Source organism: Neomonachus schauinslandi, chromosome 6 (assembly GCF_002201575.2).
Source record: "Neomonachus schauinslandi chromosome 6, ASM220157v2, whole genome shotgun sequence".
Classification (NCBI taxonomy): Eukaryota; Metazoa; Chordata; class Mammalia; order Carnivora; family Phocidae; genus Neomonachus; species Neomonachus schauinslandi.
The window spans coordinates 74751876-74779765 of NC_058408.1; the positions used below are offsets into that span (position 1 = coordinate 74751876).

Genomic DNA, 27890 nt, shown 5'->3' on the forward strand with positions numbered 1-27890 from the left:
TGACAGGTGCAGCCTGTTCAGAGGCGCTGGAGGCAGACTCGCCTACATGTGGGTCCTGGCTCAGCTCCCCAGCTCCCACATCTATAAAATAGAGACAAATCCTCCCCCATAGGGTTACTGTCATGGTGACACAGGCTAAGATAATGTATGTAAATCACTTAGCACGGTCCTCAGCACATGGTAAGGACACAGTAAATGATGATAATCACAGTTCCTCTGAGGTTGTGCTTCAAGAAAAAACCACATCCTTGAGATCTATCTGCTAAATGGCTATTCCTGATAACAAGCGATGTGCACACAGCATCCATGTCATTACGGCTTTCAGTAAGAGCTCGTGGTTGCACAGATGCACGCACGTGTGTGTGTGCATGCGTGTGTGTATGTAGAAACACGCTAACAACCAGACATATATTCTATTGTAGGTTTTTCAGTTTTCATGCTATCTAGCTATGTGGGTGTGTATAAAAAATAAGCCAAACATATAAGCCAGGGAGGCAGGAACTAGGGCCCTAAAAATGATGAAATGTGTAATCAATCCAAGGAACATGGAAATCACTAAAAGCAGAAGCAAGAAAGAGGAGTCCAAAAGCAAATAGGTGTGAAATGTAAGGTTCGGTTCAAGAAATAGTGATCTGGCTTACACCGAAGGGAAGAACCCTCTCTTGGGGTGTGAGATACGTTTCATAGACAGAAGTAAAAATCACAAAAGGGGTGAGTTCCTATACAGAGTAATATGCCAATTGGTGGCATTTGCCAACTGGACAGAGCTTTTTTATAATATTCCTAATAATAACAGTAATCATGATAATGTGCATTTGCTGAGCATTTACTACGTGCCAGGAATGATCTGAGAATTCTAATGAGAGGACAGAGCGTCTCTGACGGTGGCCACACTGGTCACCAAGCAGGAGCGTTGGCCCCACCCCTTGCTGACTCAGCAATGGCAGGCCTTACACCTGCCTGAGGGAGGAGGCAAAATGCACTTCAGAAGGTGGAGGCCAAAGGGACAATTGAGCAAGGGCAGCTTGCTGCCCGAATGAAGTGACACGGCGACTGGAGGGGCCCTAACAGATAGAAAGGACAAGAGAGAAACTGAAGCTTGAAGTCATTAGGGACTGACATCTGTCCTCTACCTTCTTTCTTTTGAAAACCTCAGTAAAAACCCTGAACCACAAAAGCCAGACTGTAAATCATTTATGTGGGCTGTTCTTTCATCTTAAAATGTCTGAGTCACATGCGTTAAATCTGGTAACAAAAGATGTAAGAATGTTAGAAGTAGCATTTTCACTACAGCCTCTGGACTTGGGAATGTCTTGCCGTATTTCTAAATTACCGAGAAGAGCCTGCACGGATGTGTCAGCCAATGGAATATGCCATTTGGAGCCGTGTCCCTAGAAGCCCTGTAACTGAAGCCGTGCATCAGGAAGCGCACATGATGAGCTCCCACCTGTGCTTCAAGTTCATTGCTCAGCCTCCCCTGCGGATTCATCCATTCCTCCTTCTCTGCCCACCTTCCTCCTATCCTGGACATGTGCGTACTCGAGGACCGGGCTTCAGTCTTCACTACAGGATTTAGGCCTAAGTCCTGTGGTGGACCCATGTCCTATTTACCTGCCCAGCATCCTTACTCTTCTCTTCTGGCAAAGGAAGCGTGATTTTTCTTTACATGTGTCTGCATCCTTACCCCCCTGTAGGTTTAGTTTAAGTGTATTTTGATGGACATAACACCACCCATGATTCTAAGGATGGGCCTGGTTCATCAAATCACCGTGGTGGATCCAGGGATGATGGAATATTCCCAGCTTTTCCAGGAAGAGTGAATTCTGGTGCTTACCCAGGACTTGGTAGAAGAGAGGCGCTCTCTTTCTGTGGGAGGGTCTATGCTGGTAGAATGTGCCATAAAATCTGAGAGCCCACCTGAGAAAAAGAGCTAACACAGAACAGAGCAGAGTTGAAAGAGAGAGAGAAAAATCCCTAACCATGGAAACACATCGATCCAGTCATGCCTAAAGCCAGCCCTGTCTCTGGATTATTCTGTCACACGAAATTCAGTCCATAAATTCAGCCTTTCAGTCAGTATCTGATGGGTTTCTGTCGCTGCCAACTCAAAGCACTCTGGTTAATAGTTTCATTTCAATTCAACAAATGTGCATTGAGATACATCTGTGCTAGGCATTCTGCTAAGTGTGGCTGATCTCTGCCTCTCCTGTGATTTTGGCTTTTACCTGTAAGTCACCTTCTCTCTAGTCTATAGCACCAGCTGTGCGAATTTTGAAGTTGATTTGCACATCTCTGGCTGCCTGATGGGCATCCCTAAGTGCCCGACTGGCTGCAGACCCAGACCACCCTCTTCTCTGAAAAAAAGAACTCTCCTCTGGACTCCCTTATTTCATTCAATGATCCCATCAGTCTTCAAGGCTCAGCACTGAGGAGCTTTGCTTGGGGCCAGCTTAGCCCCTGGATCCAGCTATTTCATCCCATCTTACTTCCTCAAAATTTGCCTCATCTATCCCTTCATACCCATTTCTTGCTTCTTATTTTTCTGTACCTTTATTTACACTTGGGCAACTTTACCTGTTCACTACTTTTTCTCCCTCATGTTCCATCCCACACAGGTACACATCCTACAAATTAATCTTTGTACATTTTGGTTCCTTTGCATCAAAATCCTACTCTGAAAACTTCCCAAATAGTTTGATGGCTTAGCTGGGACTGAAGGATCGCCACGGTCCCCCTCGCTTCCCAGTTCCTTGATGGCACCTCTTTCTAATTCCCAGTGACAAAACACCTTCACCAAACAGATCTATCCTGTGCTCCTAAAATAAATCTAAGCTTTCTCCTCTCTTGGTTCATCTTCCTGGATTGGAGTCCCTCCTTTCCACTTGTTGATGTCCCTCCCTTCCTTCAATTCCCAGCCCAGATTCTGCCCCTTCCATGGGGTCTTGAAACACCATAGCACTCTTCATTAGACTCTCTTGAACTTTGAGGCATTCACCATCTGTGATGTCACTGGCATATGATACAGATAGTCTCATACTGTTATTTTTACATGTCTGTTATATGTTTCATCGATCTCACTCTTTCAGGATGTGGACCATGTCTACACATGACCTAGAAGTACAACAATTTATGCACATGGGACCACACAACAGTGCTTAAATGTATTTCATGATTATGGGATTGAAAGATCTCAGGATTTATTCATTCGTTCTTTTGTTGAGTGTCAGTTTATGTACCAAGAACAGAACATTGTCCCTCCTAGTATTTAGTAAAAAGAACAATGTGTAATCAAGTAATCATACAATAAAAACTCTTCTGTGAAAAGCTGTAAGAAGGCGTGGTCTGTGGTGGGCTCATGGGAAGATCAGACATGTCCTTCTTTAGGAAGCATAAAATGGAAGTGGCTTGGTGTTTCAGCTTTCATTCACCCTCAGAAACTCAGATAAAGTTTTTCTACTTTTGCAAGTGCAAATATGACAGAATGGCTGAGTTTTTTGGGGGGGGAAGGGGGCACTGGGAAAACTTTATAAATAATGTGGACAATAATACTGGACAAAATGGCTCTAAGTTTGTAACTTTGCACAGTCTAAGTCTTCTCTGGGCCACTAATCCCTTGCCTGCAAAATGACTGATGACTACCTACACAACATCCAATTCTCCCTTTCTTCCTTTCAGAAGAACCCCCAGTTTTATTTAGTTGACCAGCTTACACCACATGACTCTGGGGAAGTGGATTCGAATTCCCAGCTCCAAAGATGGTTGGGACCCCTCTACAGCAATCATGATAATTCCACAAGCCTGGCATGTGGCCCAACCAAAAAAATGAGAGTGCCTTTGCTAAGAAGCACCTGGGAAAGAAACCTAAAAAATGGTCTCACAGCCTCCTCTGAACATCCGGGTCTTAGGGCACAGCCGCCATCTTGCTGTCAAGCTGAGCAGGAAACCAACACTTTGTGGAGACCAAATTCAAATCAGAGAACTTCAGGGACACTGTCATACCACACTCGGGGTACAGCCTACCTGAGAAATCCCTGTGTGACATAATAAATGTCCTTGTGTTAGCCAATTTGGCACAATTTGAGACTGAGGTTTTCTGTTACTTACAGCTGAAAGCATCTGAGAGATCCTGAGACTACACATGTCCTTGTGTTCTACTATAAGTTTGTGTTTTTCAATGTGGTTTCTCTCTTGGTATAAAAGGACGAGCCATGAACTCAATCACTTAAACCTAGAAAGTAAAATATTTACTTTCCAAGGGAAGTGCATGAATTAGGTAATTTCTAACTCTTTCCCAGTCAAAAAAAAAATATTGAATTCCACTAATTATTTCTATTTTAAAAATCTACATGGTTATATGAATTATCACCATTGCTTATCCTTGGCACTCAATACCGATTTAATTGAACACAAACCACTTAGACATGGTGGAAGGTTACTACATTATTGAAAAAAAAAACTACTTTATCATGTTCTTATTTTAAATTCGTCACTTATGTGTGGTTGTGGAAACTGAAATTACTCTAACTTCCACTAACCCCATCAGTGTTATTTGGGGAATTCTATCCTGAATTACTTTTCTCTCAGTCCGTCAAAGGAACAGAATCCAAATATCTGCTATATTATTAATCTGAGCCGAAGAATGTGCCATCAGTCTATAGTTTGAGTGCTTCCCATCCCTCAGGTAATAAATATCAGGTTTCAGTGAGAACTCCAGCTATTCATCCATGTCACATCTTTAATGATATTTTCAGTCTAAAGAAATAAATAATGAATCAGTTATTTTCCACCTTTATAAAATAACTAAAATCATTGAGAATACAAGCTACTTTCTCCTAGGGCCAGTCAGGTACTTTAGTTCAATTAACTGTAAATCCAAAACCCCTAGGGGAAAGCACTGCATTAATGAATTTTGCATTACATAGCTTTCCACTGCTATGTATGGTGTTGTTATTGTTTTAGGAATCTATGATTACCAAATCAATTCCTTAGATTGGTTCATTTCCTCTTCCTGAACTGCCTGTTGGAGAAGTTGAATAGATCTGTACTCCCTATGAAGGTGTGGACCAGACTGAGAGTTCTTAGTCTGCAGCTCAATGAGCACCCCCCCCCCATTACTAATCATTTATGCAAAAATCAACTTTTTGGCACAATACCTTGCAAAAATATACATACTGGATACCATTATAACTGAGACATACACATTAGAATATATTAGAGGTGTACTAAAAACAAAAACAGGTAAACTTTCCAAGGAAAATTATGTTAGTATACTTATAAAAGTAACTTATCCTAAGTCAAGAGAAGCACTTGGAGGAATTAGTCAGTGCTTCAACCACAGAATGTCTTTGAATGGTCTCTGTAAACTCAAATACTCAATTCTTGAATGTGGTACACATAATGCGCAGTTTTGATCTTACCTAGCTCCTATTTATAACTGCCTATGGGTTGAAACATTGCAGGTTCATGAGTACGAACTATTAGATTAATTCATAATAATCAGTTTGTGCTGCCCTTTTCAAAAACATGCCAGAACTTTTCTGCCGAGCTGTTTGATTTGCAACCCAGAAACAATATGTAACCGTTGATACCATAGAGTCCTTTTGAGAAGGAAAACAGCCTCAAATGTTTCGATGCATAATAGTATGAAATCTTAAGTCCCCTTGACAAAACACATTTTGCATTTACAAAGATTAAAGGTATGCAAAGCTCTAAAGTTTGCCCCCTTAATGGGGATGTCTATGTCCTGGGCCACCTCCACAGCTCTCTGAGGATAAGGAGTGGAAGCAATGGTTTTGAATGCTCCAAAGTGAATACGACGTACAATATAGCGTCTGACTCTTGGTTTCAGATCGGGTCATGATCTCAGGGCCCTGGGATCAAGTCCCTGTCGGGCTCTGTGCTTAGTGGGGAGTCTGCTAGAGATTCTCTCTCTACCTCTCCCTGTGCCCCTCCCCGCTGCTGGTACAATCTGTCTCTCTAAAATAAATAAATAAATCTTTTTAAAAAAAAAAAGAAAGAAAGAAAGTTCTCTTCTCTGAATAATCTGGACTTCTCTGAGACTCGCTGATCAGTTCAAGAAGTACAATTTGTACATAATTGGCTTGGGGATGAAGGAAATATATAAGATCCGATGCAGAGGTTAAATAAAACTCTTTGATCTCAAAATCACACTGGACACCCTGTGGTAGAAATAGAGGTCTAAAGGGGGGAAAAAAAAAAGATGAGTTCTATTTCCCATCACAAATTAAGCCCAGGGAAGGGAAATTTGATAATCTAATAAAGCAAACCTTGTAAAACGGCTTCACTTGAACCTCATCAGCATACGAGATTCGCAAGAAATGAAACTGCTCATGATCTAGAGTCCCTTAACCACTGGGAGCATTTAGTGAAATAGTTCTTTCTTTCCAGAAAATGGTGGTCTGGAAAGGTAAATTAATTTCAGATATGATTGGCGTGTTTGGTCTTTTTCCCCATCAGCAATACAGTGCCGTTCCTTCCATGAACCTAAAAGAGAATACATTCGTGATACCTATCATTCTTCTGCTTTCCCACATTAATGTTGACATCTCTAATTCTCTGATGGATGAGAAACCTAAAAGCAACCATATTTTGAAAGTGAAATCCACCAAACTGGTATAGAGGGACAGCCAAAGTCCTTGCCAGTGATTTAGCCATGAATGGGTCTCACCGGTGGGTTGACTTGATAATCACGCATCGCTCACCTCTTGCCAGATCCTCTTTCACGTCATCAAAATCATCGTCCTCTGCTTTCTGCTGCTTCCAACCCACCCAGTAACAGCTTCCAGCTTTAAGCTTCTCCTTTATTCTAGATACTACCAGCTTTGCGCAGTGGCATTATCGTAGCCAATGAGGTTTATCCGAGGCGCGATTACTGCTAATTGAAAACTATTCTAGATACTACCCCAGGACCTTCAATATGCTTCCTCTTGAGCCTTCAAGAGAAAATGACAGTGCCTTTTTAAATCCCATTTAAAAGATAAAGAACCTGCAATTCATAAATGTTCACTATAAAGTAGCTAATAAGAGGTCAGGTAGGTTTAAACTCAGGTCTGTTTCAAAATTCCCAGCTGTTGAGCAATGTGGAAGTGAGCGGGACACACAGCCACGTCAGGAGTTGAAAGGGTAGGAAACTAAACTGCCATCATTTTATGGAAAGGAAAGAACTTTATGAATTTTGTCATGATTTCTCTTTTGCTTTATCATCACTATAATCACTGAAAAGTGCCTGCATTCAAATATATAAAGTTGATTTGTTTCTAGACAATTTAATATCATTTACAAAATACTTTTTCTAGTCCTGTAATAGGACTTTTTACACATCATTTAAAGAAGCATATTTATTTTAAAGATTTTTATTTATTTATTTGTCTCAGAGAAATAGAGCACAAGCAGGGGGGAGAGAGCAGCAGGCTCCCCACTGAGCAGAGAGCCCAACACGGGGCTCGATCCCAGGACCCTGGGATCATGACCTGAGCCGAAGGCAGATGCTTAACCAACTGAGCCACCCAGGCACTCCTAAAGAAGCATGATTTTTAAAAGATTTTTATTTATTTATTTGAGAGCGAGTACAAGCAGGAGTGAGAGAGAAGCAGGTTCCCCACTGAGCAGAGAGCCCGACACGGGACTCAGTCCCAGGACCCCAGGCTCATGACCTGAGCCGAAGGCAGACACTTAACTGACTGAGCCACCCAGGCACCCCTAAAGAAGTATAATTTTTATATATGTGCTTAAAAGACAGCATTGTGTATCTGGTAGACATTTCTCTATGTGTCGGTGTATAGTTAGAATAAAAACATTGCTAAAATCAATCAAACTTATTCAGTACACCAAAAGTATCATCATCTGAAGACACAGTTCTTAGTCTCCGAGACGACAAATGCCACACACAGAGCCCTCCTTCCTGTTTCTGTTGTCCATGGGTTCCAGGTACCAATATGACAGCCTGATCTGACATACCGGGATTTTCCTCAAAAGAGAAAACACACATTCCCCTGTGTGTACACACACACACACACACACACTAATTAAGCTATCAACGTATATATGTAATATTTCAATTATTATTTGCCTGAGTCTTCATCTATGAGTAGTAGCAGTGAACTGTGATTACATCAATTGCTCATGTTCCTCACCAATACCTAGAAGGACTAGAGAGAACTTCCAGCTTCTGGTAATTGATTAGCTCAAGATCTGGGAGAAGCGTTTTCATTTGTGAACCAAACAAACACATCCTGAATAATCATTCCAGTTATTTAAGAGCCAGTGGTGGATTCTTAACAGAATTATATGTGCACATTTTCTGGATGGTATTAATTAATATGTTATCTACTGCCAAAAACTGAGTTCCTAAGAACTTTATGGGGGGAAAAAAGCTTTTAGCTTACATATAAGAAAATAGTAGTATTTTCATTCCTTTTGTGTTCCTACAGATTTCTTCATAGAAGTTGGACCCTACTTAATTACTCATAAATCACCCCTAATATAAGGATCCTTAATCACCTGGATTAAAAGTTTTAGATTTAAAGCACACAAATATAAAGGAATGCTGCCCACCAGCCGGGTGCTTGGCAGATGCAATGAGCTGGTCCATCCAAATGGAAATGAATCACACACATCTTTCCAAGTGGTATTCCCTCTTGTAGGTCAAGCCATACCCATAAAAAGTTCATAGCTGCTAAAATGCTTTTAAGAGGATCAACACCTGGTAGAGACAAAGCAATCTACACTTCCTGCCAAGGCTTGATTATACCAGGGTGAAGAAGCAATGTGCAGACATGTCTGCCAAATAATGAAACAGGTGTCTCATTTGCCTTAGAGAGAAATGGAACATAACTCTATACTGAAGCATGAAAAGCAGGCAATGCAAAGCTGTCCCCACTCCCCCAACTGCTATAACTAATTCTATAAAACAAATGTTGACTTGTCGTCTACCATGCGTTTGACACTGTGGGAGATACATTGCAAGAGGCAGAAGAGATAGGTTCATGTATATCCATAAAGCAGTCAAAAATTCTTTCCCTCACTTAAGACACACTGGAGTTGTGGGGCACCTGGGTGGCTTAGTCAGTTAAGGGTCCAACTCTTGATTTTGGTTCAAGTCATAATCTCGGGGTCCTGGGATCAAGCCCCATACTGGGCTCAGCGCTCAGCATGGAGTCTGCTTGTCCCTCTCCCCGCTGCCCCCCCTGCTGGAGCGCTTTCTCTCTTCTTTGTCTGAAATAAATAAAATCTTAAAAAAAGAGAGAGAGAGAGACATTGGAGTTGTTGTTCGATTGGTGTAAAGCTTCGGTTACGTGAGGTAAAGAAGTTCTAGAGATCTGCCGTCCAAGATCGTGCCCACAGTAGACAATACTACACGGTGCACTTAGAAATGATGTAGCTCTCACGTTCTTATCTTCCCTAAAATGTTGTTATCACAGACACAAGCGCACAAGGAAACCGGAGGTAGTGACACACATGTCTATTATCTCGACTACGCGGACGGTTTGGGGACTATGCGCAGATGCCCAAACTCTTTAAGTTGTATGCCTTTGACTCGTGCGGGGTTTTGTGTATCAAGCACACCTCAGTAAAGCTGTCAAAAAATCATAACAGGATGAAAGAAGACACACTGCTATAACGAGCATTCAGGAAAAATCAAATCCATGTATAAAGATGGAAGGAGGCAATCTGTAATGTTTTAAGAAGTCAGCGCCGCCCTGAGCTAAGAGATCTAAGTACCTCCTCGCTAGCACCTCTGTGGTCTCCTCTCTGAACAGGGCATGCTGACAATTCCTCTCCACAAAGCAGTCAGAGGACTGGGCAGGAGAGGGACACAGAGCTTAGCAGTCAATCTGTGCTAATTCTCCCATTTCCTCTTCCCCTTCTGACAACCACTCCAAGGATGAAGCAGGTGAATGGCCTGCCCCCCAGAGATGCTTCCCACACTTGCACGATTCACCTTCCCAATTCCATGTCATCATGGACGGAGCTTTGCACACTCACTAGTCAAGAAGGGAGAGGCAAAGTGCTTTTCTAAACTGGAAAACGCACATGCTTCCAGGGAGAAGGGAAGGTATGTCCGGACTACCTTGTAAGATACCCACAAACCGCCTTGCTTCCCATCCTAAGCAGGCAGACACTCCACACTCCGAGAGAAAACAGCGAACAAGTCATTCATCAAAGTCCGAGACCACTTCGGGCATTCACCAGTCTCCATGAAAGGCCTCTGCCTTTCCGTGACAGGTTGCTCCATCATGAGGAGGCCCCCTTGGTCTTGTCCCCTGGTCAGATGGAGTCCCAGGTCAACGATGCAATTCTACTCCCAGGCACAAATTCATCTGAAAGACCCCTAGGTCTTTCAAATGCTATTGACAGACGCTTGACTGTGTGGCTTCGCTGCTAAACATTAGCCTTGAATCCAGGTTGTCCCACTATTGCTCATCACATACTCATTTTTTCTTCTCTCTTGCTACCATCAAGACAGGTCTAAATGTCTGCATGCTCCCGAGGCTGCACATGGCCTTCCTCCAAAATGTCGTGCAGGGCAGAGGAGGGAAGGGACACCAGCGAAACCCTGGGGTAATGAGAGAGGAGGGGACAAGCCTCATCTTTGCCACTTCCTGTCTGTGGGTCTCAGGGATGCCAGTAAAACTTGCAGGGTCTCCGTGGGTTTCTCTGAAAAACACAGCACCCCAGACGTTTAAGAATTGATGGGAATGCAAGCTGGTGCAGCCACTCTGGAAAACTGTATGGAGGTTCCTCAAAAAGTTGAAAATAGAGCTACCATATGACCCAGCAATTGCACTACTGGGTATTTACCCCAAAGATACAAAAGCAGGGATCCGAAGGGGTACGTGCACCCCGATGTTTATAGCAGCAATGTCCACAATAGCCAAACTGTGGAAAGAGCCAAGATGTCCATCAACAGATGACTGGATAAAGAAGATGTGGTATATATATACAATGGAATATTATGCAGCCATCAAAAGGAATGAGATCTTGCCATTTGCAACAACGTGGATGGAACTGGAGGATATTATGCTGAGCTAAATAAGTCAATCAGAGAAAGACATGTATCATATGACTTCACTGATATGAGGAATTCTTAATCTCAGGAAACAAACTGAGGGTTGCTGGAGTGGTGGGGGTGGGAGGGATGGGGTGGCTGGGTGAGAGACATTGGGGAGGGTATGTGCTATGGTGAGCGCTGTGAATTGTGTAAGACTGATGAATCACAAATCTGTACCCCTGAAACAAATAATACATTATATGTTTAAAAAAAAGAGGAAGAAGAAGAAGATAGCAGGAGGGGAAGAATGAAGGGGGAGAAATCGGAGGGGGAGACGAACCATGAGACATGATGGACTCTGAAAAACAAACTGAGGGTTCTAGAGGGGAGGGGGTGGGGGGATGGGTTAGCCTGGTGATGGGTATTAAGGAGGGCACGTTCTGCATGGAGCACTGGGTGTTATACGCAAACAATGAATCACGGAACACTACATCAAAACCTAATGATGTAATGTTTGGTGATTAACATAACATAATAATAATAATGATAAAGAATTGAACAAATATGAATATGTTCAAAGAAAGCATTACTCTTTCAAATCCACCTGAGCAAAATATGACATTTTAGAGTCCGTGATTGTAGATTTCTCACCTGGCACACAAAGATGATAAATATATCTGGTGGCTAGAACGTATGCTTCATGATTGTAGGGGTTGGGGTCATGTTCACTGGTCTACGGAAGCCTTGCAACAGTACCTCACACCCGGTAGATGCTTAGTAGTTACTGATGAGCAAGTGAGTGAGTGAATACTATAATTTGTTAAAGATCACAATTTACAATAAATATGTTGCTACTTGTGACCTTTGTAATAAGCACTCACATGTCCTCTTTTGTTCTTTTTCACTAACCAAAGCTGAACTGCGTTGCAAATAAAAATTGAAAAAAAAAGGAGTCTAACACTTTCTTAGAATCCAAAGCACCACCTTAGAAATATATCTGAGAAACAAACAGGGTTTTAGAGGGGAGGAGGGAGGGGGGATTGGTTAGCCCAGTGATGGGTATTAAGGAGGGCACGTACTGCATGGAGCACTGGGTGTTACACGAAAACAATGGATCGTGGAACACCACATCAAAAACTAATGATGTACTGTATGGTGACAAACATAACATAATAAAGTTAAAAAAAAAAGAAATATATCTGAATAAAAAACAGCAATTAAATTATAATATACCTTAAATATAGGCAAGACAGTAGGAACAATGTATCACCATTTATAAACAGAAAATAAAAAATGCCTGTTTCCAGGTTTATTTTTCTACACATTTTGAAAATTATTATTACTTTCACATTTTCTGACATATCCTGTATGTCAAAGTAACTTCCAAATTAACATTTGGTACATTATATGTTGGTACATATAATGTTGGTGATACTATAATATAGGTATGTACTCCCAGTTACCTACTGATTTGGTTCCATGGGAATGTTTCTCCCTTTCTTTCTTTCCTTCCTTCCTTCTTTCTTCCTTTCTTTTTGTCCTTTCTCTTCTTTCTTTCTTTCCTTGTTTCTTTCCTTCCTTCCTTTCTCTCTTTCTCTCTTTCTCTCTTCCTTTTTTACTGAGACATAATTGGCACATAACACTATTAATTTCAGGTATACAACATAATAATTTGATAAATGTATATATTACAATATGATCACCACAATAAGTCTAGGTAACATCCATCACCATACATAGTAACAATTTTATGTGTGTATGTGGGAACTTCTAAGATCTACTCTCTTAGCAACTTTCAAATATACAATACAGTATGATCAACAATAGTTGCCATGCTGTACATTCCATCCTGGGATTTATTTATCTTATACCTGGAAGTTGGTACCCTTTGACCACCTTCACCCATTTCACACACCTCTCCCTACTGCCTGGCTCTGGCAACCACCAATCTTGTTCTCTGTATCTACCGGTTTTTATTTTATTTTTTTAAGATTCCACATGTAAATGAAATATATAGTATTTGTCTTACCCTGTCTGATTTATTTCATTTAGTGTAATGCCCTCAAGACTCAAGATCCATCCATTGTGGCAAATGGCACAATTTCCTTCTATTTTATGGCTGAATAATATTTCATCATACACACACACACACCCCACATCTTCTTTATCCATTCGTCTATTGATGGACACTTTAGCTGCTTCCCTGTCTTGACTATTGTAAGTAATGCTGTGATGAACACGGGAGTGCAGATACCTTTTTGAATTCGTGTTTTTGTTTCCTTTGGGTAAATACCCAGAAGCCGAACTGCTGGATCATAGGATAGTTCTACTTTTAATTTCTTGAGGAAACTCCATACTGTTTTCCAGAGGCTGCACCGACTTACACTCCCGCCAACAGTGCACAAGGGTCCCCTTCTCTCCATATCTTCGCCAACACTTGTTATTTCTTGTCTAAATTTTGATATTGGCATTCTGACAGGTGCAAGGTGGTAGCTCCAGGTGCTTTTGATTTACATCTCCCTGATGATGAGGGATGCTGACTGTTTTTTCATGTACCTGCCGGCCATCTGGATGTCTGCTTTGGAAAAATGTCTATTCAGGCATTCTGTTCATTTTTAAATCAGATTGTCATGCTAGTGATAGTGGTGGTTACCGAGTTGCATGAGTTCTTTATATAATTTGGATATTAATTCTTTATCAGACATGTGGTTTGCAGATATTACCTCCCATTTCCATGGGTTGCCTTTTCATTTTGCTGACATGGGCATGTTTCCTTACCAGCTTTTCCTTAGAAGCTACTCTTCCAAAGGCTTTAGTACACCTTAGATTTACTAAAATTTGGGGCACCTGGGTGGCTCAGTCATTAAGTGCCTGCCTTTGGCTCAGGTCATGATCCCAGGTTCCTGGGATTGAGCCCCACATCGGGCTCCCTGCTTGGCGGGAAGCCTGCTTCTCCCTCTCCAACTCCCCCTGCTTGTGTTCCCTCTCTAGCTGTCTCTGTCAATTAAATAAATAAATAAAATCTTCAAAAAAAAATTAAAAAAAATAAATTTACTAAAATTTGCTTGCCTCTACTTTTGTGGCGAATGATTTTATTTTTTTATTTTTTTTAAAGATTTTATTTATTTAATTGACAGAGAGAGAGACAGCGAGAGAGGGAACACAAGCAGGGGGAGTGGGAGAGGGAGAAGCAGGCTTCCCGCCGAGCAGGGAGCCCATGTGGGACTTGATCCCAGGACCCTGGGATCATGATCTGAGCTGAAGGCAGCCGCTTAACTGACTGAGCCACCCAGGCGCCCCTGTGGAGAATGATTTTAAAACATAAGTTAAGCATAGCCGCTATTTTAAATACGGCATTAACCGCCTACCTCTTCTTTAAAAACAAAACTACCATCACGCTTTTTTGTTCTTCTTCAATAAATAATCAATTTACATGAGATCTCCTATTGCTTTTCATCCCTCTTGAGCCAGATAAAATTTCACCTTTGGGCATATTTATTTTTGTCCTTAATCTGACCTGTGTCTTCATTATTCAATTACCAATCCCTCAGACCAATTAATTAATAGTTACATCATCTTCAGAATGTGGGGGTTGCTTTATGTAAGTAGAACAAAGTTAATTTGAAACAATTTAATTACAGCATTTCCCTTAATTGTAACAATTATTTATTATTCTTCTTCTGTAAATTCTAGATAACCATCTCCATCATGTGGAATTTTTAACTAGTAATAGTGTAATAGTAGTAGTGAAGGGATCTTAGAACTTTAGGTAGCCCTTTTATATGCAACTTTAGATAGACTATTGCAATCAGCACTTCTTGCAATAAGTAAATACATTTCAACAAAGTCTGCTATAGAGTCCATTTCCCTTATGTGGCCAGTTTCCTCATCAGAAACATGAAGAGAATGAATTAGATGGATTCTACTAATTACTTTCAGCTCTAAAATACTACGATTGCACAATCCCAACTTCACTGCTGCCCTGTTTTCTACGAGCGCAGTTGTACTTAGCTGAAGGAAATGTGAAGTTGAATATTATAGTGTCATAGTTAGGGAATCACGGACCATTTTAAATCACAGGTGTAAATGAGTAATTTTCCTATAAACCATTCACGATACCATGCAAACTACTCCCTTCAAAACCAAATATTAACAATATTTTTATTTGTACTTGAAATAAGACCTAGAAGAAACACAGAAATCAAAATATGTCTTACACACGTATGAATATCTCTTTAACGCTGATTTATGGTACTCTGTGCAGTAAACGGAATTTATACTTACTGGGTGTGTGCCATGGATCAATAACTGTCCTGGGCAAACTGAGAATGTTTTCAGAAGCAACCCTTGAAGCTTATCCAATTCAATTCAGTTTTTCACCAGGCATAGGCTGATTCCATCCTTCTAACTTTCTGACAGTTCATTTCAACTCTTTTATAATTGTTGTTTTATGATTTCCCATGTTTTCTTGTTCTCTTATAGCTACACTGTTGTTAATAAACATGATAATTCAATTCACAGGAATGTAAACAGCTGTGCACAAACTGAAGAGGAAGTGAGAGAAATGAGAAAAAGTTCGAGCCGAAGTGAACTTTAGGCAGACCTGGAAGATGGACATGACCGCAAGATTTGTCCCAAAGTAAAACAGAAAAAAAAAAAAAAGACACTTTTGTTTTAAAAAGAATTGTTTTGGAAAAGGAAGACAGGAGACATAGGGCAGACCAGGTCATCGGAGCAAAAACAGGCAATAAGGGCAAGATCTAAGCTATGTGCTAGAGGATCTACATGGAGCTCCATTGGCTCATTTGTTCACAGGTCCATTCATCCAGCAAACCAGCAAACGTAGCCCTCCCCAGTGCTGGGCCCTGAGGATGTGGGACAAACAAGTTAAACAAGATCCTGTACTCGGGGTGGTTCACTTCCATTAAAAAGGCAAACATCTTTTCACTACATATATTCAATTGTCAAGAGAAGAACATTCAGTGGTTGTTTCTTTATACCAAAGATCTCATTGAAATTAATGCTTACTGTGGTTTTCCCCCGAATATTTCCTTGTCCTCACATGTGTGTCTGAAGAAGACCAAGAAATATGTTTTGCCCACATAACTCCTTAATTTCCTCCTTTTCTTCTGGTTTGAAAAAGAAGTCAAAGGGGGTGCCTGGGTGGCTCAGTCGTTAAGCGTCTGCCTTCGGCTCAGGTCATGGTCCCAGGGTCCTGGGATCGAGCCCCGCATCGGGCTCCCTGCTCGGCGGGAAGCCTGCTTCTCCCTCTCCTACTCCCCCTGCTTGTGTTCCCTCTCTCGCTGTGTCTCTCTGTCAAATAAATAAAATCTTAAAGAAAAAAAAAAGTCAAAGTTCCAGATGCACAGTTCACTCCTTTCTCTTCTCACATTTTAGAGTCCTATCTGAGGGGCAGAGGAGGGGAAATTAGTCCAATAAACACAGTGATACAACCTGTCAGTGTATCTGAATCATTTCACCAATGCCCGGCAAGCTGTGCGCTAAAGCAAACTTGACAGACAGGGGTAAACAGGGTCCTCTCGCAGCCTGACCGCCACAGGCATCCACGAGCCTCCAGGCTGGGTGGGGACCCTACCATCTACTGCTCTATTTGTCTTCTTGCTGTATCATTTAGCTCCACCTACCTTTTTGCTCTTCCTTTCTCAAAATGATACCTTGTTCTTAGTCCCAAATCCAGAGCCACAAATGCAACGGTCATAAACCAAATCCAGACAAGAGAAATGTCACATTTGACCACAGAGGTTGAAAACTAATGCCACGCATGAACTGGCCATGTTTCGAAACTGAGAGATACGACATACACATCCCAATGTCCAGGTTCTCTTGAAACCTAGGAAGATCTGGCCATAAGGCATCGGCAGGGAACGAATCTCAGTGTAAGGAGCAGCAAGCAAGTGCCCCCAACCAACCACAGCCCTCAACTCTCCTACTAATGACTGACCCTGAGGCCAAGGGCCTGCCAACTGTCATCTCTGATCACGCTTGTACTTTCTGGCTCCCCTCTGTTTAAAATATTTCCTGTATCAATATCCGACAGAAAAGTTGAAAAATAAAAGACAAACCAAATCAACCCACTGCTTGTTTGTTTTTGTCTGAACGTCAGGGGTTAGCACATTTTTTTCTGCAAAGGTCTAAATGGAAAAAAAGGGGGGGCTAAATAGAAAAAAAGGGGGGCTAAATAGAAAAAAAAAAAAAAAAAAGGTCATACTGCAATACAGTATGATGGCCAGGCAGCAAGAAAGCCATCACAGACACTAAGAGAATGAATGGGCCTGGGTTCTAATAAAACTTTATTTACAAAAACAGGCAATGGGCTGAATCTGGGCCATGGTTTGCAGACCCTTGTTTTATGCCATCTATATGGATGTTCTAGGCACGTGACCTCTGTCCTATCCCTTTTCTGCTTTGTTGTCAAACAACCCTTGTCAGTTTCCCTTTCAAATTTGGACTCCTTTGGTCAATGTGGACATCTAGTTCCAAATAGCCATGAGAAGACACTGCCAAAATGGTCTTTGAGCCTTCTGGGCCAGGGAAAGTCAGCCCACCTTGGGAAGCAGACAGCAGATCTCAAGACTCCTGGAACAGAAGGCACAGAGCTGTGAATTCGCTACTCCCTTTCTCAACAGCTTTGATGCTTCCCGACAGTCTAGTAAAATAATGCACTCTGACACCAATTTCACTGTCTTGGCTATATTTGTCCTCCACTGTCCACCCATGAGTTATTTGTTCTGGTCGTTCTGGACTGCTTGGTATGTTCTATTTATAACTTCTACTTTTTCCTCTCCATCACTTGATCAAGCTCTGCACTGTCTAGGACAGAAGGAGGCTGGTTTAGGGAAATCTAGCTCTTCCCAAATTCCAAGACCTTCCTAAAATCATAGATTACCCCATAAGACCTTCCCCAATTCGACCAGTTACACTGAAGGTCTTCAAGCCTTGGTGTTCTTCAAGCAGGACTAGAGCACTTCAATTAGGCTATAACACATGAATTGCCATTACCTCAGGTCAAAAATGGTTGAATATTGGAAATCTCCTAGATTCGGCCCAATGCTACCCATATACGTGTCTGCTCCAGTATCTGAGGCAGGGAGGGGTTGAGTCTCACGCCGTGTCTACTCTCCTCTCCAACCCAACACCTTGCTCAGAGCAGAGGATCCACCAACACTGGTGAATGGACATGCTGAATTAAAACCAAACCAAACCAAACAGAACAGCCTTAACAGAGAAGTAAAGACAGCATGCACATCTCTAAATTCCTTTTAACAACTACTACAGGGTGGCCTTAATTCATGACCTAGATGACTTAGATTTCTAAAAATAGCACCTGGGGGGAGAAAAGAGGGTAGACTTGGGGCACCTGGGTGGCTCAGTTGGTTAAGCGACTGCCTTCGGCTCAGGTCATGATCCTGGAGTCCCGGGATCGAGTCCCGCATCGGGCTCCCTGCTCGGCAGGGAGTCTGCTTCTCCCTCTGACCCTCCCCCCTCTCATGTGCTCTCTCTCATTCTCTCTCTCTCAAATAAATAAATAAAATCTTTAAAAAAAAAAAAAAAGAAAAGAAAAGAGGGTAGACTTGTAGCCAGGCACTTCTCCGGTTGTTGACATTCTGCTACATTCAACGGGGACCCAGGTGTTGTGACAGTGGTTAACTCGGTTTCAACCAGGAATAGTGCAAAAATCCTCCAGCCTGAGGAAGCCCCTGGTATTCAGAGTATAATATTCTAATGGGAAGCTCCAGTAAAATGTGAGCTGTTTTATTGGCTATCTCTTACGCTTAAGTTCTTCTTTTCAATATGAAAAGGAAAAAGCAATCTGTTGGCAGTACAGAGCTTGCCAGAGTCCTGTTGCTAAGCAAAGGGAAGCGAGGGAGACCAGGGGAAGCTGAAGGTCTATGAAACAGGGGCAGTAAAATTCTAATCACCTCTCGGTGTTCTGCGTGGCTGCCCAGCTGGGGGACGGAAGGCAGCATCTGAATCAGTCCATCCACAGGCTCAGGAATGTAGTCCCAGGCTTCACAAAGGAGACCGTGTCCACTGTGAAGCTGGCAGTTAAAAAGATACGATCGCAGTTGTAGGAAAGAAATGATAAGGTAACCTCCAGCAGCCTTCATGAGCTCTCAGACATTTTTTCCCAATAAGTGGTCATCAACCAGCTACATAATAGAAGAATTACGGCGAGTCAAACATCAGTCTCTTCTAAAAGGATGGTGATAACGCCATCTTTTATCTTAAGGTTTTCATTACAAATGTGCTAAAACGTAAAGCCTTTATTTTTTTAGTAATTGGAAAATATATACGTTTAAAACTTATGAAAGAATACAGGAACCCTACAGTGTTTCATCCCCAGAAGGATCCTTTAGGACATTCTGAGGTAAAGAGAAATTAAAAGAGGCCCTTTGGGTTCCTTGAAACAGAGACCCCAAGGCAAGGGGGTTAGGCAGAGAGAAAGAGAAACGGAAAGGGGGAGAGAGAGAGAGAGAGAGAGAGAGAGAAAAGGCCTGAGTAACCTATAAATAAATATGATCTATTTTGCATATCCCCCTAGACAGGAGGATGAACTCAGGAATGATACTGAAATTTCAGGCTACCTGCAATAAATTACTATCTTGACCTCACCTTGGCAATACAAATGGTGAAAAAGAAAGAAAGGGAATAATCCTACATCAAATTCAAATGCTCGGGTTTTCTTCCTTTCAGTTTGACACATAAAGCACAGAAAATATCATTAAATTACTAACAAGTCTTTTTTTTTTTAAACGTTTTATTTATTTATTTATTTATTTAGAGTGCAAGTAGGGGAAGGGGCAGAAGGAGAGGGAAGGAGAGAATCCCAAGCAGACTCCCCGCTGAGCGCAGAGCTTGATGCAGGGCTTGATCTCATGACCCTGAGATCAGGACCTAAGCCAAAATCAAGAGTTGGATGCTCAAACGACTGAGCCAGCCAGGCGCCCCACTAACAAGTCTTGATTAGCCCCAGAGATACTGTTAGGTAAAGCATATATGATACATTTAAAAAATATTCACATTGCTCTTTTCTGAGAAATTTTTATCAACTATGTGTTAATATGTCCTTAAATAAGAAAAGTCATCTGAACACCAGCCCTAGAAAGATGCTGCTGCCCCACTCCCCCAAAAAACCCTCAAAAATTACATTTATGTGTCAACTATACTGCAATAAAAAATAAATAATGTAAACAAAAATTATATTTGTTTAGGAACAAGTATACCATATTCGACTGTCTTTATTCTAAGGATATTTATTTACTAAAGCCATGTAAAGAATGTTTTCAGAAATTTACCAGGAAGATGGGAGAGGGCGGTCTAAGAATTCAAACAACAGTCTCCTCCAGGTACAATTACTCTGTTCCTATCCCTGGCTCCTAGGGGAGCTAGGAGGGTATCTACTGATATCTACCAAGTAATTAGCATTTGCAAGTCCATTCACGTATTAGGGTCAGGCACAATTCTCCCTGTTTACAGGTGTATCAGCCATTCACAGACATGATGGGGAACTGAACTGCCCATGCCACAGCTAAAGTCCATCAGGAAAGAGCTAATTCAAGTCTTCACAAGCAATCGATCAACACCCACGAACTAGCTGATATACAGAGAAGCAGACGGCTTCCACAGGTCCCTACACAGATGATGAGTCCGTCGGGGAGGAAGTTCATGGGGGAGGGGGCCTGCAGGTATGCCAGAGCAGGGGCGAGAAAGCAGGTCAACAAGGGTGGTGCAGGGAACAAGGCAAAGGGCCCCAGAACCCACCCAAAGAGAGAAGCCTCCCTTTTGATTGATGTCTGCCAATTAATTCGCATTTTCAAATCTCAACATATTAGTATCATGCTCGTATCTTGTTCAACAAATCTGTCATTGAAGACCTGGTCAAACGGTCGCAGAAACCCAATATATGGGATGAAGTCTATGGCCTGAGTCTCTGTACTGCATTTCTAGCCTCCCAGTCGGATTTGCTTTCTCTAAAAGGGAAATGCAATCATGTTAGTCTGATGCTTCTCAGTAAATCCACGGTGGTCTCAGGCTCATCTCCGACTTGCACTCATGTTCACGATCTCTTTCCATTAATTGGTTCCAGATTCTTGCTCACGATGGACTCAGACTACCAATCTAATTTACCTATGAATCAGGGAATTGAGCTTCTTTTTAAAAATTACATCCACCTTTGGCCAGTTGCAACCTCCTTGCTCCTCTCCTGTTCCCCACTGCTCTACAAAGTAACAGAAATCAGCAGAGTATTGCATCTAGCACTCTGTTCTATAATTAACCTGTCTGGTGGAAGCCTTACGTCCTAGACTGCGAGCCCTTGAGGGCAGGGGTTGCCGGCACCCAGGAAATGTCAAAGCATCATAGATCTGCAATCACAGTTCGAGGAACTGAATTTAAAGCACCAACGTGGGGTTTTTTAATTTTCTCATATCCTTCGGCTTCAGCTTCCTCTCGCAAGTATTATGTCTTATCCGACCTAATATTTACCTGCTTCGCTCAAGAAACTGTCAGGTGTTGGGGGAAGACAAGTGTGACTCCTTCCTGAGAGGAACCTGTGGTCAAATCATCCTGGCATCTTCCACCTTCGTGTTCTGAATATAGTTATAAAGCCTTTCTGATCATTAGCATTTTCAGCCTTCGACACATTTCCTACAGCATCTGACGCCTGCACTTGGTTATCCAGCTCTTCTCCCAACAGCGTGTCCTTTTTCCTCAGTGTGCTCATTAGAGAACTTCTCAGCCAGTCACTTATGCATGGGGTGACTTCCCTTTCCTTCCTCACAATCCATCACTCTTATTCTATTTGAATTCCAGTTCTGAGAGCCTCCCCCCCTCACTTATTCAGCAGTCTTTTCATTTCAGGCCAAACTGCTTCCTTTCTGTTTGGGTACAGACGGCAAAAACTATTTTCCACTGCAATGATGTGGGGTACGGGGACCGGGGGTTCTAAATACAGTTCACGCAAATGGAGGAGTTCCGAATATTGACTTTGGACGAGTGAAGAGTTGGTTGATGTTTTAAGGGCACTCTCATTAGCTCGGGTGTAACTCCTCAAGTTGGGGGGGGGGGGGCAGGGGGCAGGGAGAATTCTATTCTCTGCATCTGAACTTCTTCATGTTGTCAGATTGGGCTCGATCATCTAAAAGGACAGGATCTGGCAAAAAGAGGAGGTGACAACAATCATGAGCTAAAACGTCTGTCGTGTGAATTGTGACATTTGCCACATCACTTTAGAGGTTTGGGTCAGCTGGGTCATCTGTACGGCCGTTTATGCCTGTCTCCTGAGATCTGCTCTGGGCTTCCTCCAGAGAACAGAGTTCTGGCCCCAATTTTGCCACTAACTCACTGATCTAAAGCAGAAAGCTTTATCTCCCAAGGGTTCAGTTTCCTCCTCTTAAAATTATGTGAGCTGTAGTCAGTATTTGCTAACATCTTTCCCAGCTCTGACATTCTCAAAAGAATGTAGCAAAATTAACATCCCTGTAGAAGGAAGAATTATTACAGATGGAATTACTGTTAAAAAAAAAAAAAAAAGAATTACTAAGAATTCCTGATGGGAATGTCTGTGTCTATAGAAAAAATGTAGACATTTGTTTTATAAATGAATTAAAAGAGAGTCACCCCCAAGCTAGCCCAGTTATGGTCTAGAATCTTCTCCCAAGATCTTTAAGAGATCAGCTCTTTGATGGTCCCAGGCTATTAGTCCTTTAAGTAGGGAGCTCTCTTCAACTATCAGGGTCATTCTGGCATTTTCAATCCAGACTACACAAAGGAGGTTGATCCTGGTGTTCACGATGATAATTCTTTTGATCTGTTTCAAGTTCCTACATCATTCTGTCTTAGGTAGAGGGCGTTCCTTCAATGAAATAAATATATACTGAACATTCCGGTGAGACCATTTTCTCAGACACTGAAGAGGACACAACGGCTTGAAAGACAGATTTCCCAGCCTTAGGAACCATACGTTTTTGTTAGAGGAGAGTTAGATAAGACGCATTTAAAGTACACAACGCTATGAGTCTACAGAGGATGCAGTATGTGTAGGGGAGGACATTTGCATTAAATCTGACTTAGTAACATTTTATCTAGCAAAATTGATGGTGAGGGCCACTTGAGAAAGCAACAATTTCACCAACAAAGATAGGCTATAAGGAAGCATTGGCATGCCTATGAGACAGTAGTAATTCAATTTGGGTGCGCTGTGCTTATCAGAGTAGACAACTGAGAGCCTATAATGTTCACAAGCATTGCAGGATAGGACCTGAGATGGGCAAAGTGGATTTTGCTTCTATTTAAAAATTAAACCACAGCCCATTCATTCCGCAGAATATACTGAGCCCCTGTGCTCTGCCAGGTGAGAGTCTTTAGTATATGGACAGCAACACTGCTGATAGCATCTAAAATAATACAGGTTTCCCCACTCCCTAAAAGTAAAGTGTTCCTATGAAACCCTTCCTAAGTCAAATGGTGCAAAGCAAAGAAGCAATCACCATTTTATGAAGGCGAAAATCCTCTTTGAATTTCTTCTGGTTGTGAAAACAGGTACTAATGCAGGTCTTGAGCAAAGCAAACTTTAGATTGGTGGGGGGCGGGGGGAGATGGGGAGGGAATGGCTGGTGGGTCTCAGAAATATGCTCTGTATCTCCCTTAGGTCTTCAGTTACCAACAGCCAATGCTTCCTGGAAGTTTCCACGCGCCAGGCGTGTGTTACACGCATTTCAAGAACTGGGCTGATGCCATACAAGCCGAAAGGAGTAAGCACTTCCGTCCCCTGCTGCGGCTGGAGGTCTGAGGCTCCCGGTGGCCAGGGGCCTGCTGGAGACAGCTCTGCTGGAAAGTCGCAGAACCAGAATTCACACCCGGGGTGGTCTCCTTCTGCAACTGGACTTTGAACCCCTGGACCAGTCCCTCCTGTAACCATTCCTCCCTTGCACACCAAGAGCACAAGCCCTTCATTAGGAAGAAGCAGAAACAACCAAGCCGTGAGCAAGTGGACCCGTCCAGCCCTCATGCTGGCATCTCAGGCCTCATCCACACTCCCTCTCCCGGCACAGAGGAAGGTGTAAAGATAATTTTAAAGTTGGAAATATTTTCACACATTATCCAAATGTGCAAAATCCCGAAATGCCTAATGCCTCTGATTTAGCTGTTTGGCTAAGTGTGTTTTTCGTAACCTCCTTACACAGGCTGTTCTGTAAAATGAGTATCTGGGAAGCCCCAATTTGAACTCTTCTATATACTTGTTACTGTGCTATTTAGGGTCAGAAGGTGTTAAAATTGGTCCCCTGCTACTTATTTTTGTATTTTCTTAAAAAAAAGAAAAAACAAGCTCATGAAATTTGGCTTGTTGCTATATTGTTTTTATATGTTCCAATATTTCTATCATTTACTTTTGGTTTCTGGGTTATAGATGCTATTTCAAAACCAGTTTCTTTTTGCAAGGTTAGAGAGGGTGTGAGCTGATATTTTAGCTAAGAACAGAATCCTATTTTAATTTCTTTCTACCAAGCTGCTGGCCAAACTCCAATTTTCTAATATGTTTATCATGTTTTCCAAAACCATAGAGTTATTTTCCAAAGAGACTTTTTTCAGTTATTATAACCCCAAATCTCTTTTTATTAGGTTTTTTTTTCCCCCATTGATTATCTTAAGCTTGCTATCTTCCTGTTGATTTTACCATTGGACTTTGGGTCTACACATACCAAGTATGGAAAACACTTAAAGATTATTTTAAAATAAAGCAAATACTTCAGTTATAAATTGATTAATTAATTTATTTATTTATTTGGGGGGGGAAGGGAAGAAGGAGAGAATCTTAAGCAGGCTACACGCCCAGTGCAGAGCCCAGCATGGGGCTCGATCTCACAACCCTGAGATCATGACCTAAGCCGAAATCAACAGTCAGACGCTGAACTGACTGAGCACCCAGACACCCCCAGTTATAAACGTATTTAAATTTGAAGACCATATTCCAGAATTTTCACAACAGCTCTTTATATTTTAAGTGGGAAAGCCTTATGTTGAAACTATGTGTAAAAAAACATTTTTAAATAGCAACAAAATTGTCTATGGTGATTTGACAAACTACAGCAATGAAAACTGGTTCTTCCTTAACATTTGACAATTCTGTTATTCTATTACTACTTGCAGGTGAATGAGTGCTTTCTAGGCTATCTGGGAAAAAAAAAAAAACCAACCATGCTTCTAACTAAAGCAGCATGAGTGAGAAAATGAGCTACAATAATTCTTAGGCTTGACTGTTGGCAGTATACATAGAATTTTTTAAAAAGGAAAAATAGGATTATCTACCTTATGGTTTAATAATGAGCAAGTCCAATGAGATCTTACTTTCTTTACATGGAAAATACTTAAGGATCTGTCAAGATAACACTATAGATCTCAGTAAAGTGAGATCAATCTGGAATTCATTTGTAGCAATTCTCCGCCTAAGGCTACCTGTAACCAACAACTTGAAGTCTTAGAAGACGAACTTGTTTGGGTTCAAGCTCTGAAACACGGAAGTCAATAGTAGGCTATTATTTTCTTTTTTGTGACTTTATAATGAGAAAATTAATTTCACTTGTGTCTGAAGTGCTTATGATTTTTTTTTAAAGATTTTATTTATTTATTTATTTGAGAGAGAGAATGAGAGAGAGAGCGAGAGAGAGAGCACATGAGAGGGGGGAGGGTCAGAGGGAGAAGCAGACTCCCTGCTGAGCAGGGAGCCCGATGCGGGACTCGATCCCGGGACTCCAGGATCATGACCTGAGCCGAAGGCAGTCGCTTAACCGACTGAGCCACCCAGGCGCCCCTGAAGTGCTTATGATTTTTAATCAGGATTTTTGTCTCTTCATAGACAGACAGATACTATGGCAAGCATTTTATTTTTATCAAAACGCTTTCCTTTATTTAGTTATTCAGATATTCTCAAAAATCGAGACTTCAGGGGGACACCTGGCTGGCTCAGTCAGTAGAACATGCAACTCTTAATCTCGGGGTCATGAGTTCAAGCCCCATGTGTGGCATGGAGTTTACTTAAACAACAAAAAATTTTTTTCTTAAATCGAAAGACTTCAATTTGCATGTGTCCCTTATCTTTAGGGAAAGCCTGCTTTGAGCATGGCTGCTGGCCAATGCTATACATCTCACCACCTGAGACATGTATTCAGGATTCTTGTAGGCAGTGAACTTCATTCTCTCCCAACCAGCAAATTCAGCCTATGCCTCCCAGCAGTCAGGGAACGCTGAGATGTTCAGTCTCACCCAACTGACAGGTGCCCTTGGATATGCAAATGTGCCCTGGGCCTCAGGGAAATGGACTAATGGGACCACCCCAGCAAACCCGTGTGTCCTAAAATATGAATATGGGATCAGAAGATCATTTGGTAAAAATGAAATCAAGACAAGGGACTTGAGTAAGGTGAAACACTCCTTAATGTCATCAGGACAGGAAAAGTTGGATTCATTCACACATTATGGGGGGGAATTGCCCACAAGGATGGAAATATTCAGAGCTCATTTCCAGGAGTTAGGGAGACTCTAAACTATATTATCTAAAGAGTGGCAGTCTTGAAAGTAGACACTACTAATAGTTATGCCAAAACAACAGGCATGAGCCAGGCAACCGAACCAGGCAAACTGGGAGGTGTGGTCACCCTAGCTAAAATCTTCCAAGGTCACCAGCTTTTTGTGAGCAGCACTCCACTGGAATGAAGACTCTCTACATCCCTACTGATTGTCATGTTGCTTCTTTTTGTAGGTTAATTAATTTAAATAAGCTATACTGAAATCTTCTAGAACAAGAAAGAACCTCATTCTTTGGGTGGATTAACATCTACACTGTGGCCCAAATTTGTGTTTAGAATGCAAACTATTATCCTCATTTCCAAGTTTGAGGGGAGTTGGGAGAAGTGTCACCTGACAGATTACGAATGTTGACAACAAAGTTCATTGATACCACTGGAAATAAGCAACATCTCTATACTGTATGTAAAAGTAATACAATGGCATTTGAATGATCAGTGTAACAGGTTATAGTTGCCTAGAAGTTAAGGGTTATCACATTTGTTGATTAATCTCGTCTTCTCCTCCCTGTGAGGTAGACAGCTAGGAATGATCCTTTTGTACAGATGAAGGAAGTGATGCTAATAAGCCAAATGACATATGCAAAGTCACACTCAGGGACCAGAAGCAATTGTTTTTCTTCTTAGAGCAGTGGTTCTCCAAGATCCCATTGGAGATCTTGTTAGAACTATAAATTCTTGGGGCACCTGGGTGGCTCAGTCATTAGGCGTCTGCCGTCGGCTCAGGTCATGATCCCAGGGTCCTGGGATCAAATTCCGCATCAGGCTCCCCACTCCACGGGAGGCCTGCTCCTCCCTCTCCCACTCCCCCCTGCTTGTGTTCTCTCTCTCTCTGTGTCTCTCTCTGTCAAATAAATAAATAAAATCTTAAAAAAAAAAAGAACTATAAATTCTTGTTCCAGAGTACCCCAAGAAACTCTGGCTGTGGGGCAAGCAATTTGTGCTTTAATAAGTCCTCTAGGCCATTCTGATTCACTCAAATTTGAGAACCCCTGACCTAGGAAAATAACAAATATTTGTATATATTCCTCCCCTCCAGATGTTAGAAACACCATCATATTTTTCAGCTCTGGATGGAAGATTTTCTAAATTGTTTTGCATGCTCTCCAGTTTTCACAGATTACTGTACATAATTTAACCAATTTTCATCATTTTGATGATATAGTTATTAATCTTTAAAAGGTATCTTCAGGCATGCCTGGGTGGCTTGGTTGGTTAAGCATCTGCCTTCAGCTCAGGTCATGAATCCAGGTCCTGGGGTCAAGCCTGAGTTGGGT

The 27890-nt window shown here is 41.8% G+C and overlaps 1 protein-coding gene and 1 pseudogene across 2 annotated transcripts in view; one reads left to right on the plus strand and one right to left on the minus strand.

Annotated features, from left to right (window-relative positions):
- Positions 1-27890, minus strand: part of PRKG1 (protein kinase cGMP-dependent 1) — a 1258435-nt gene that overhangs the window by 975446 nt on the left and 255099 nt on the right. The gene's annotated exons all lie outside the window — the stretch shown is intronic.
- On the plus strand, positions 6839-6998 carry LOC123325267 (annotated as a pseudogene).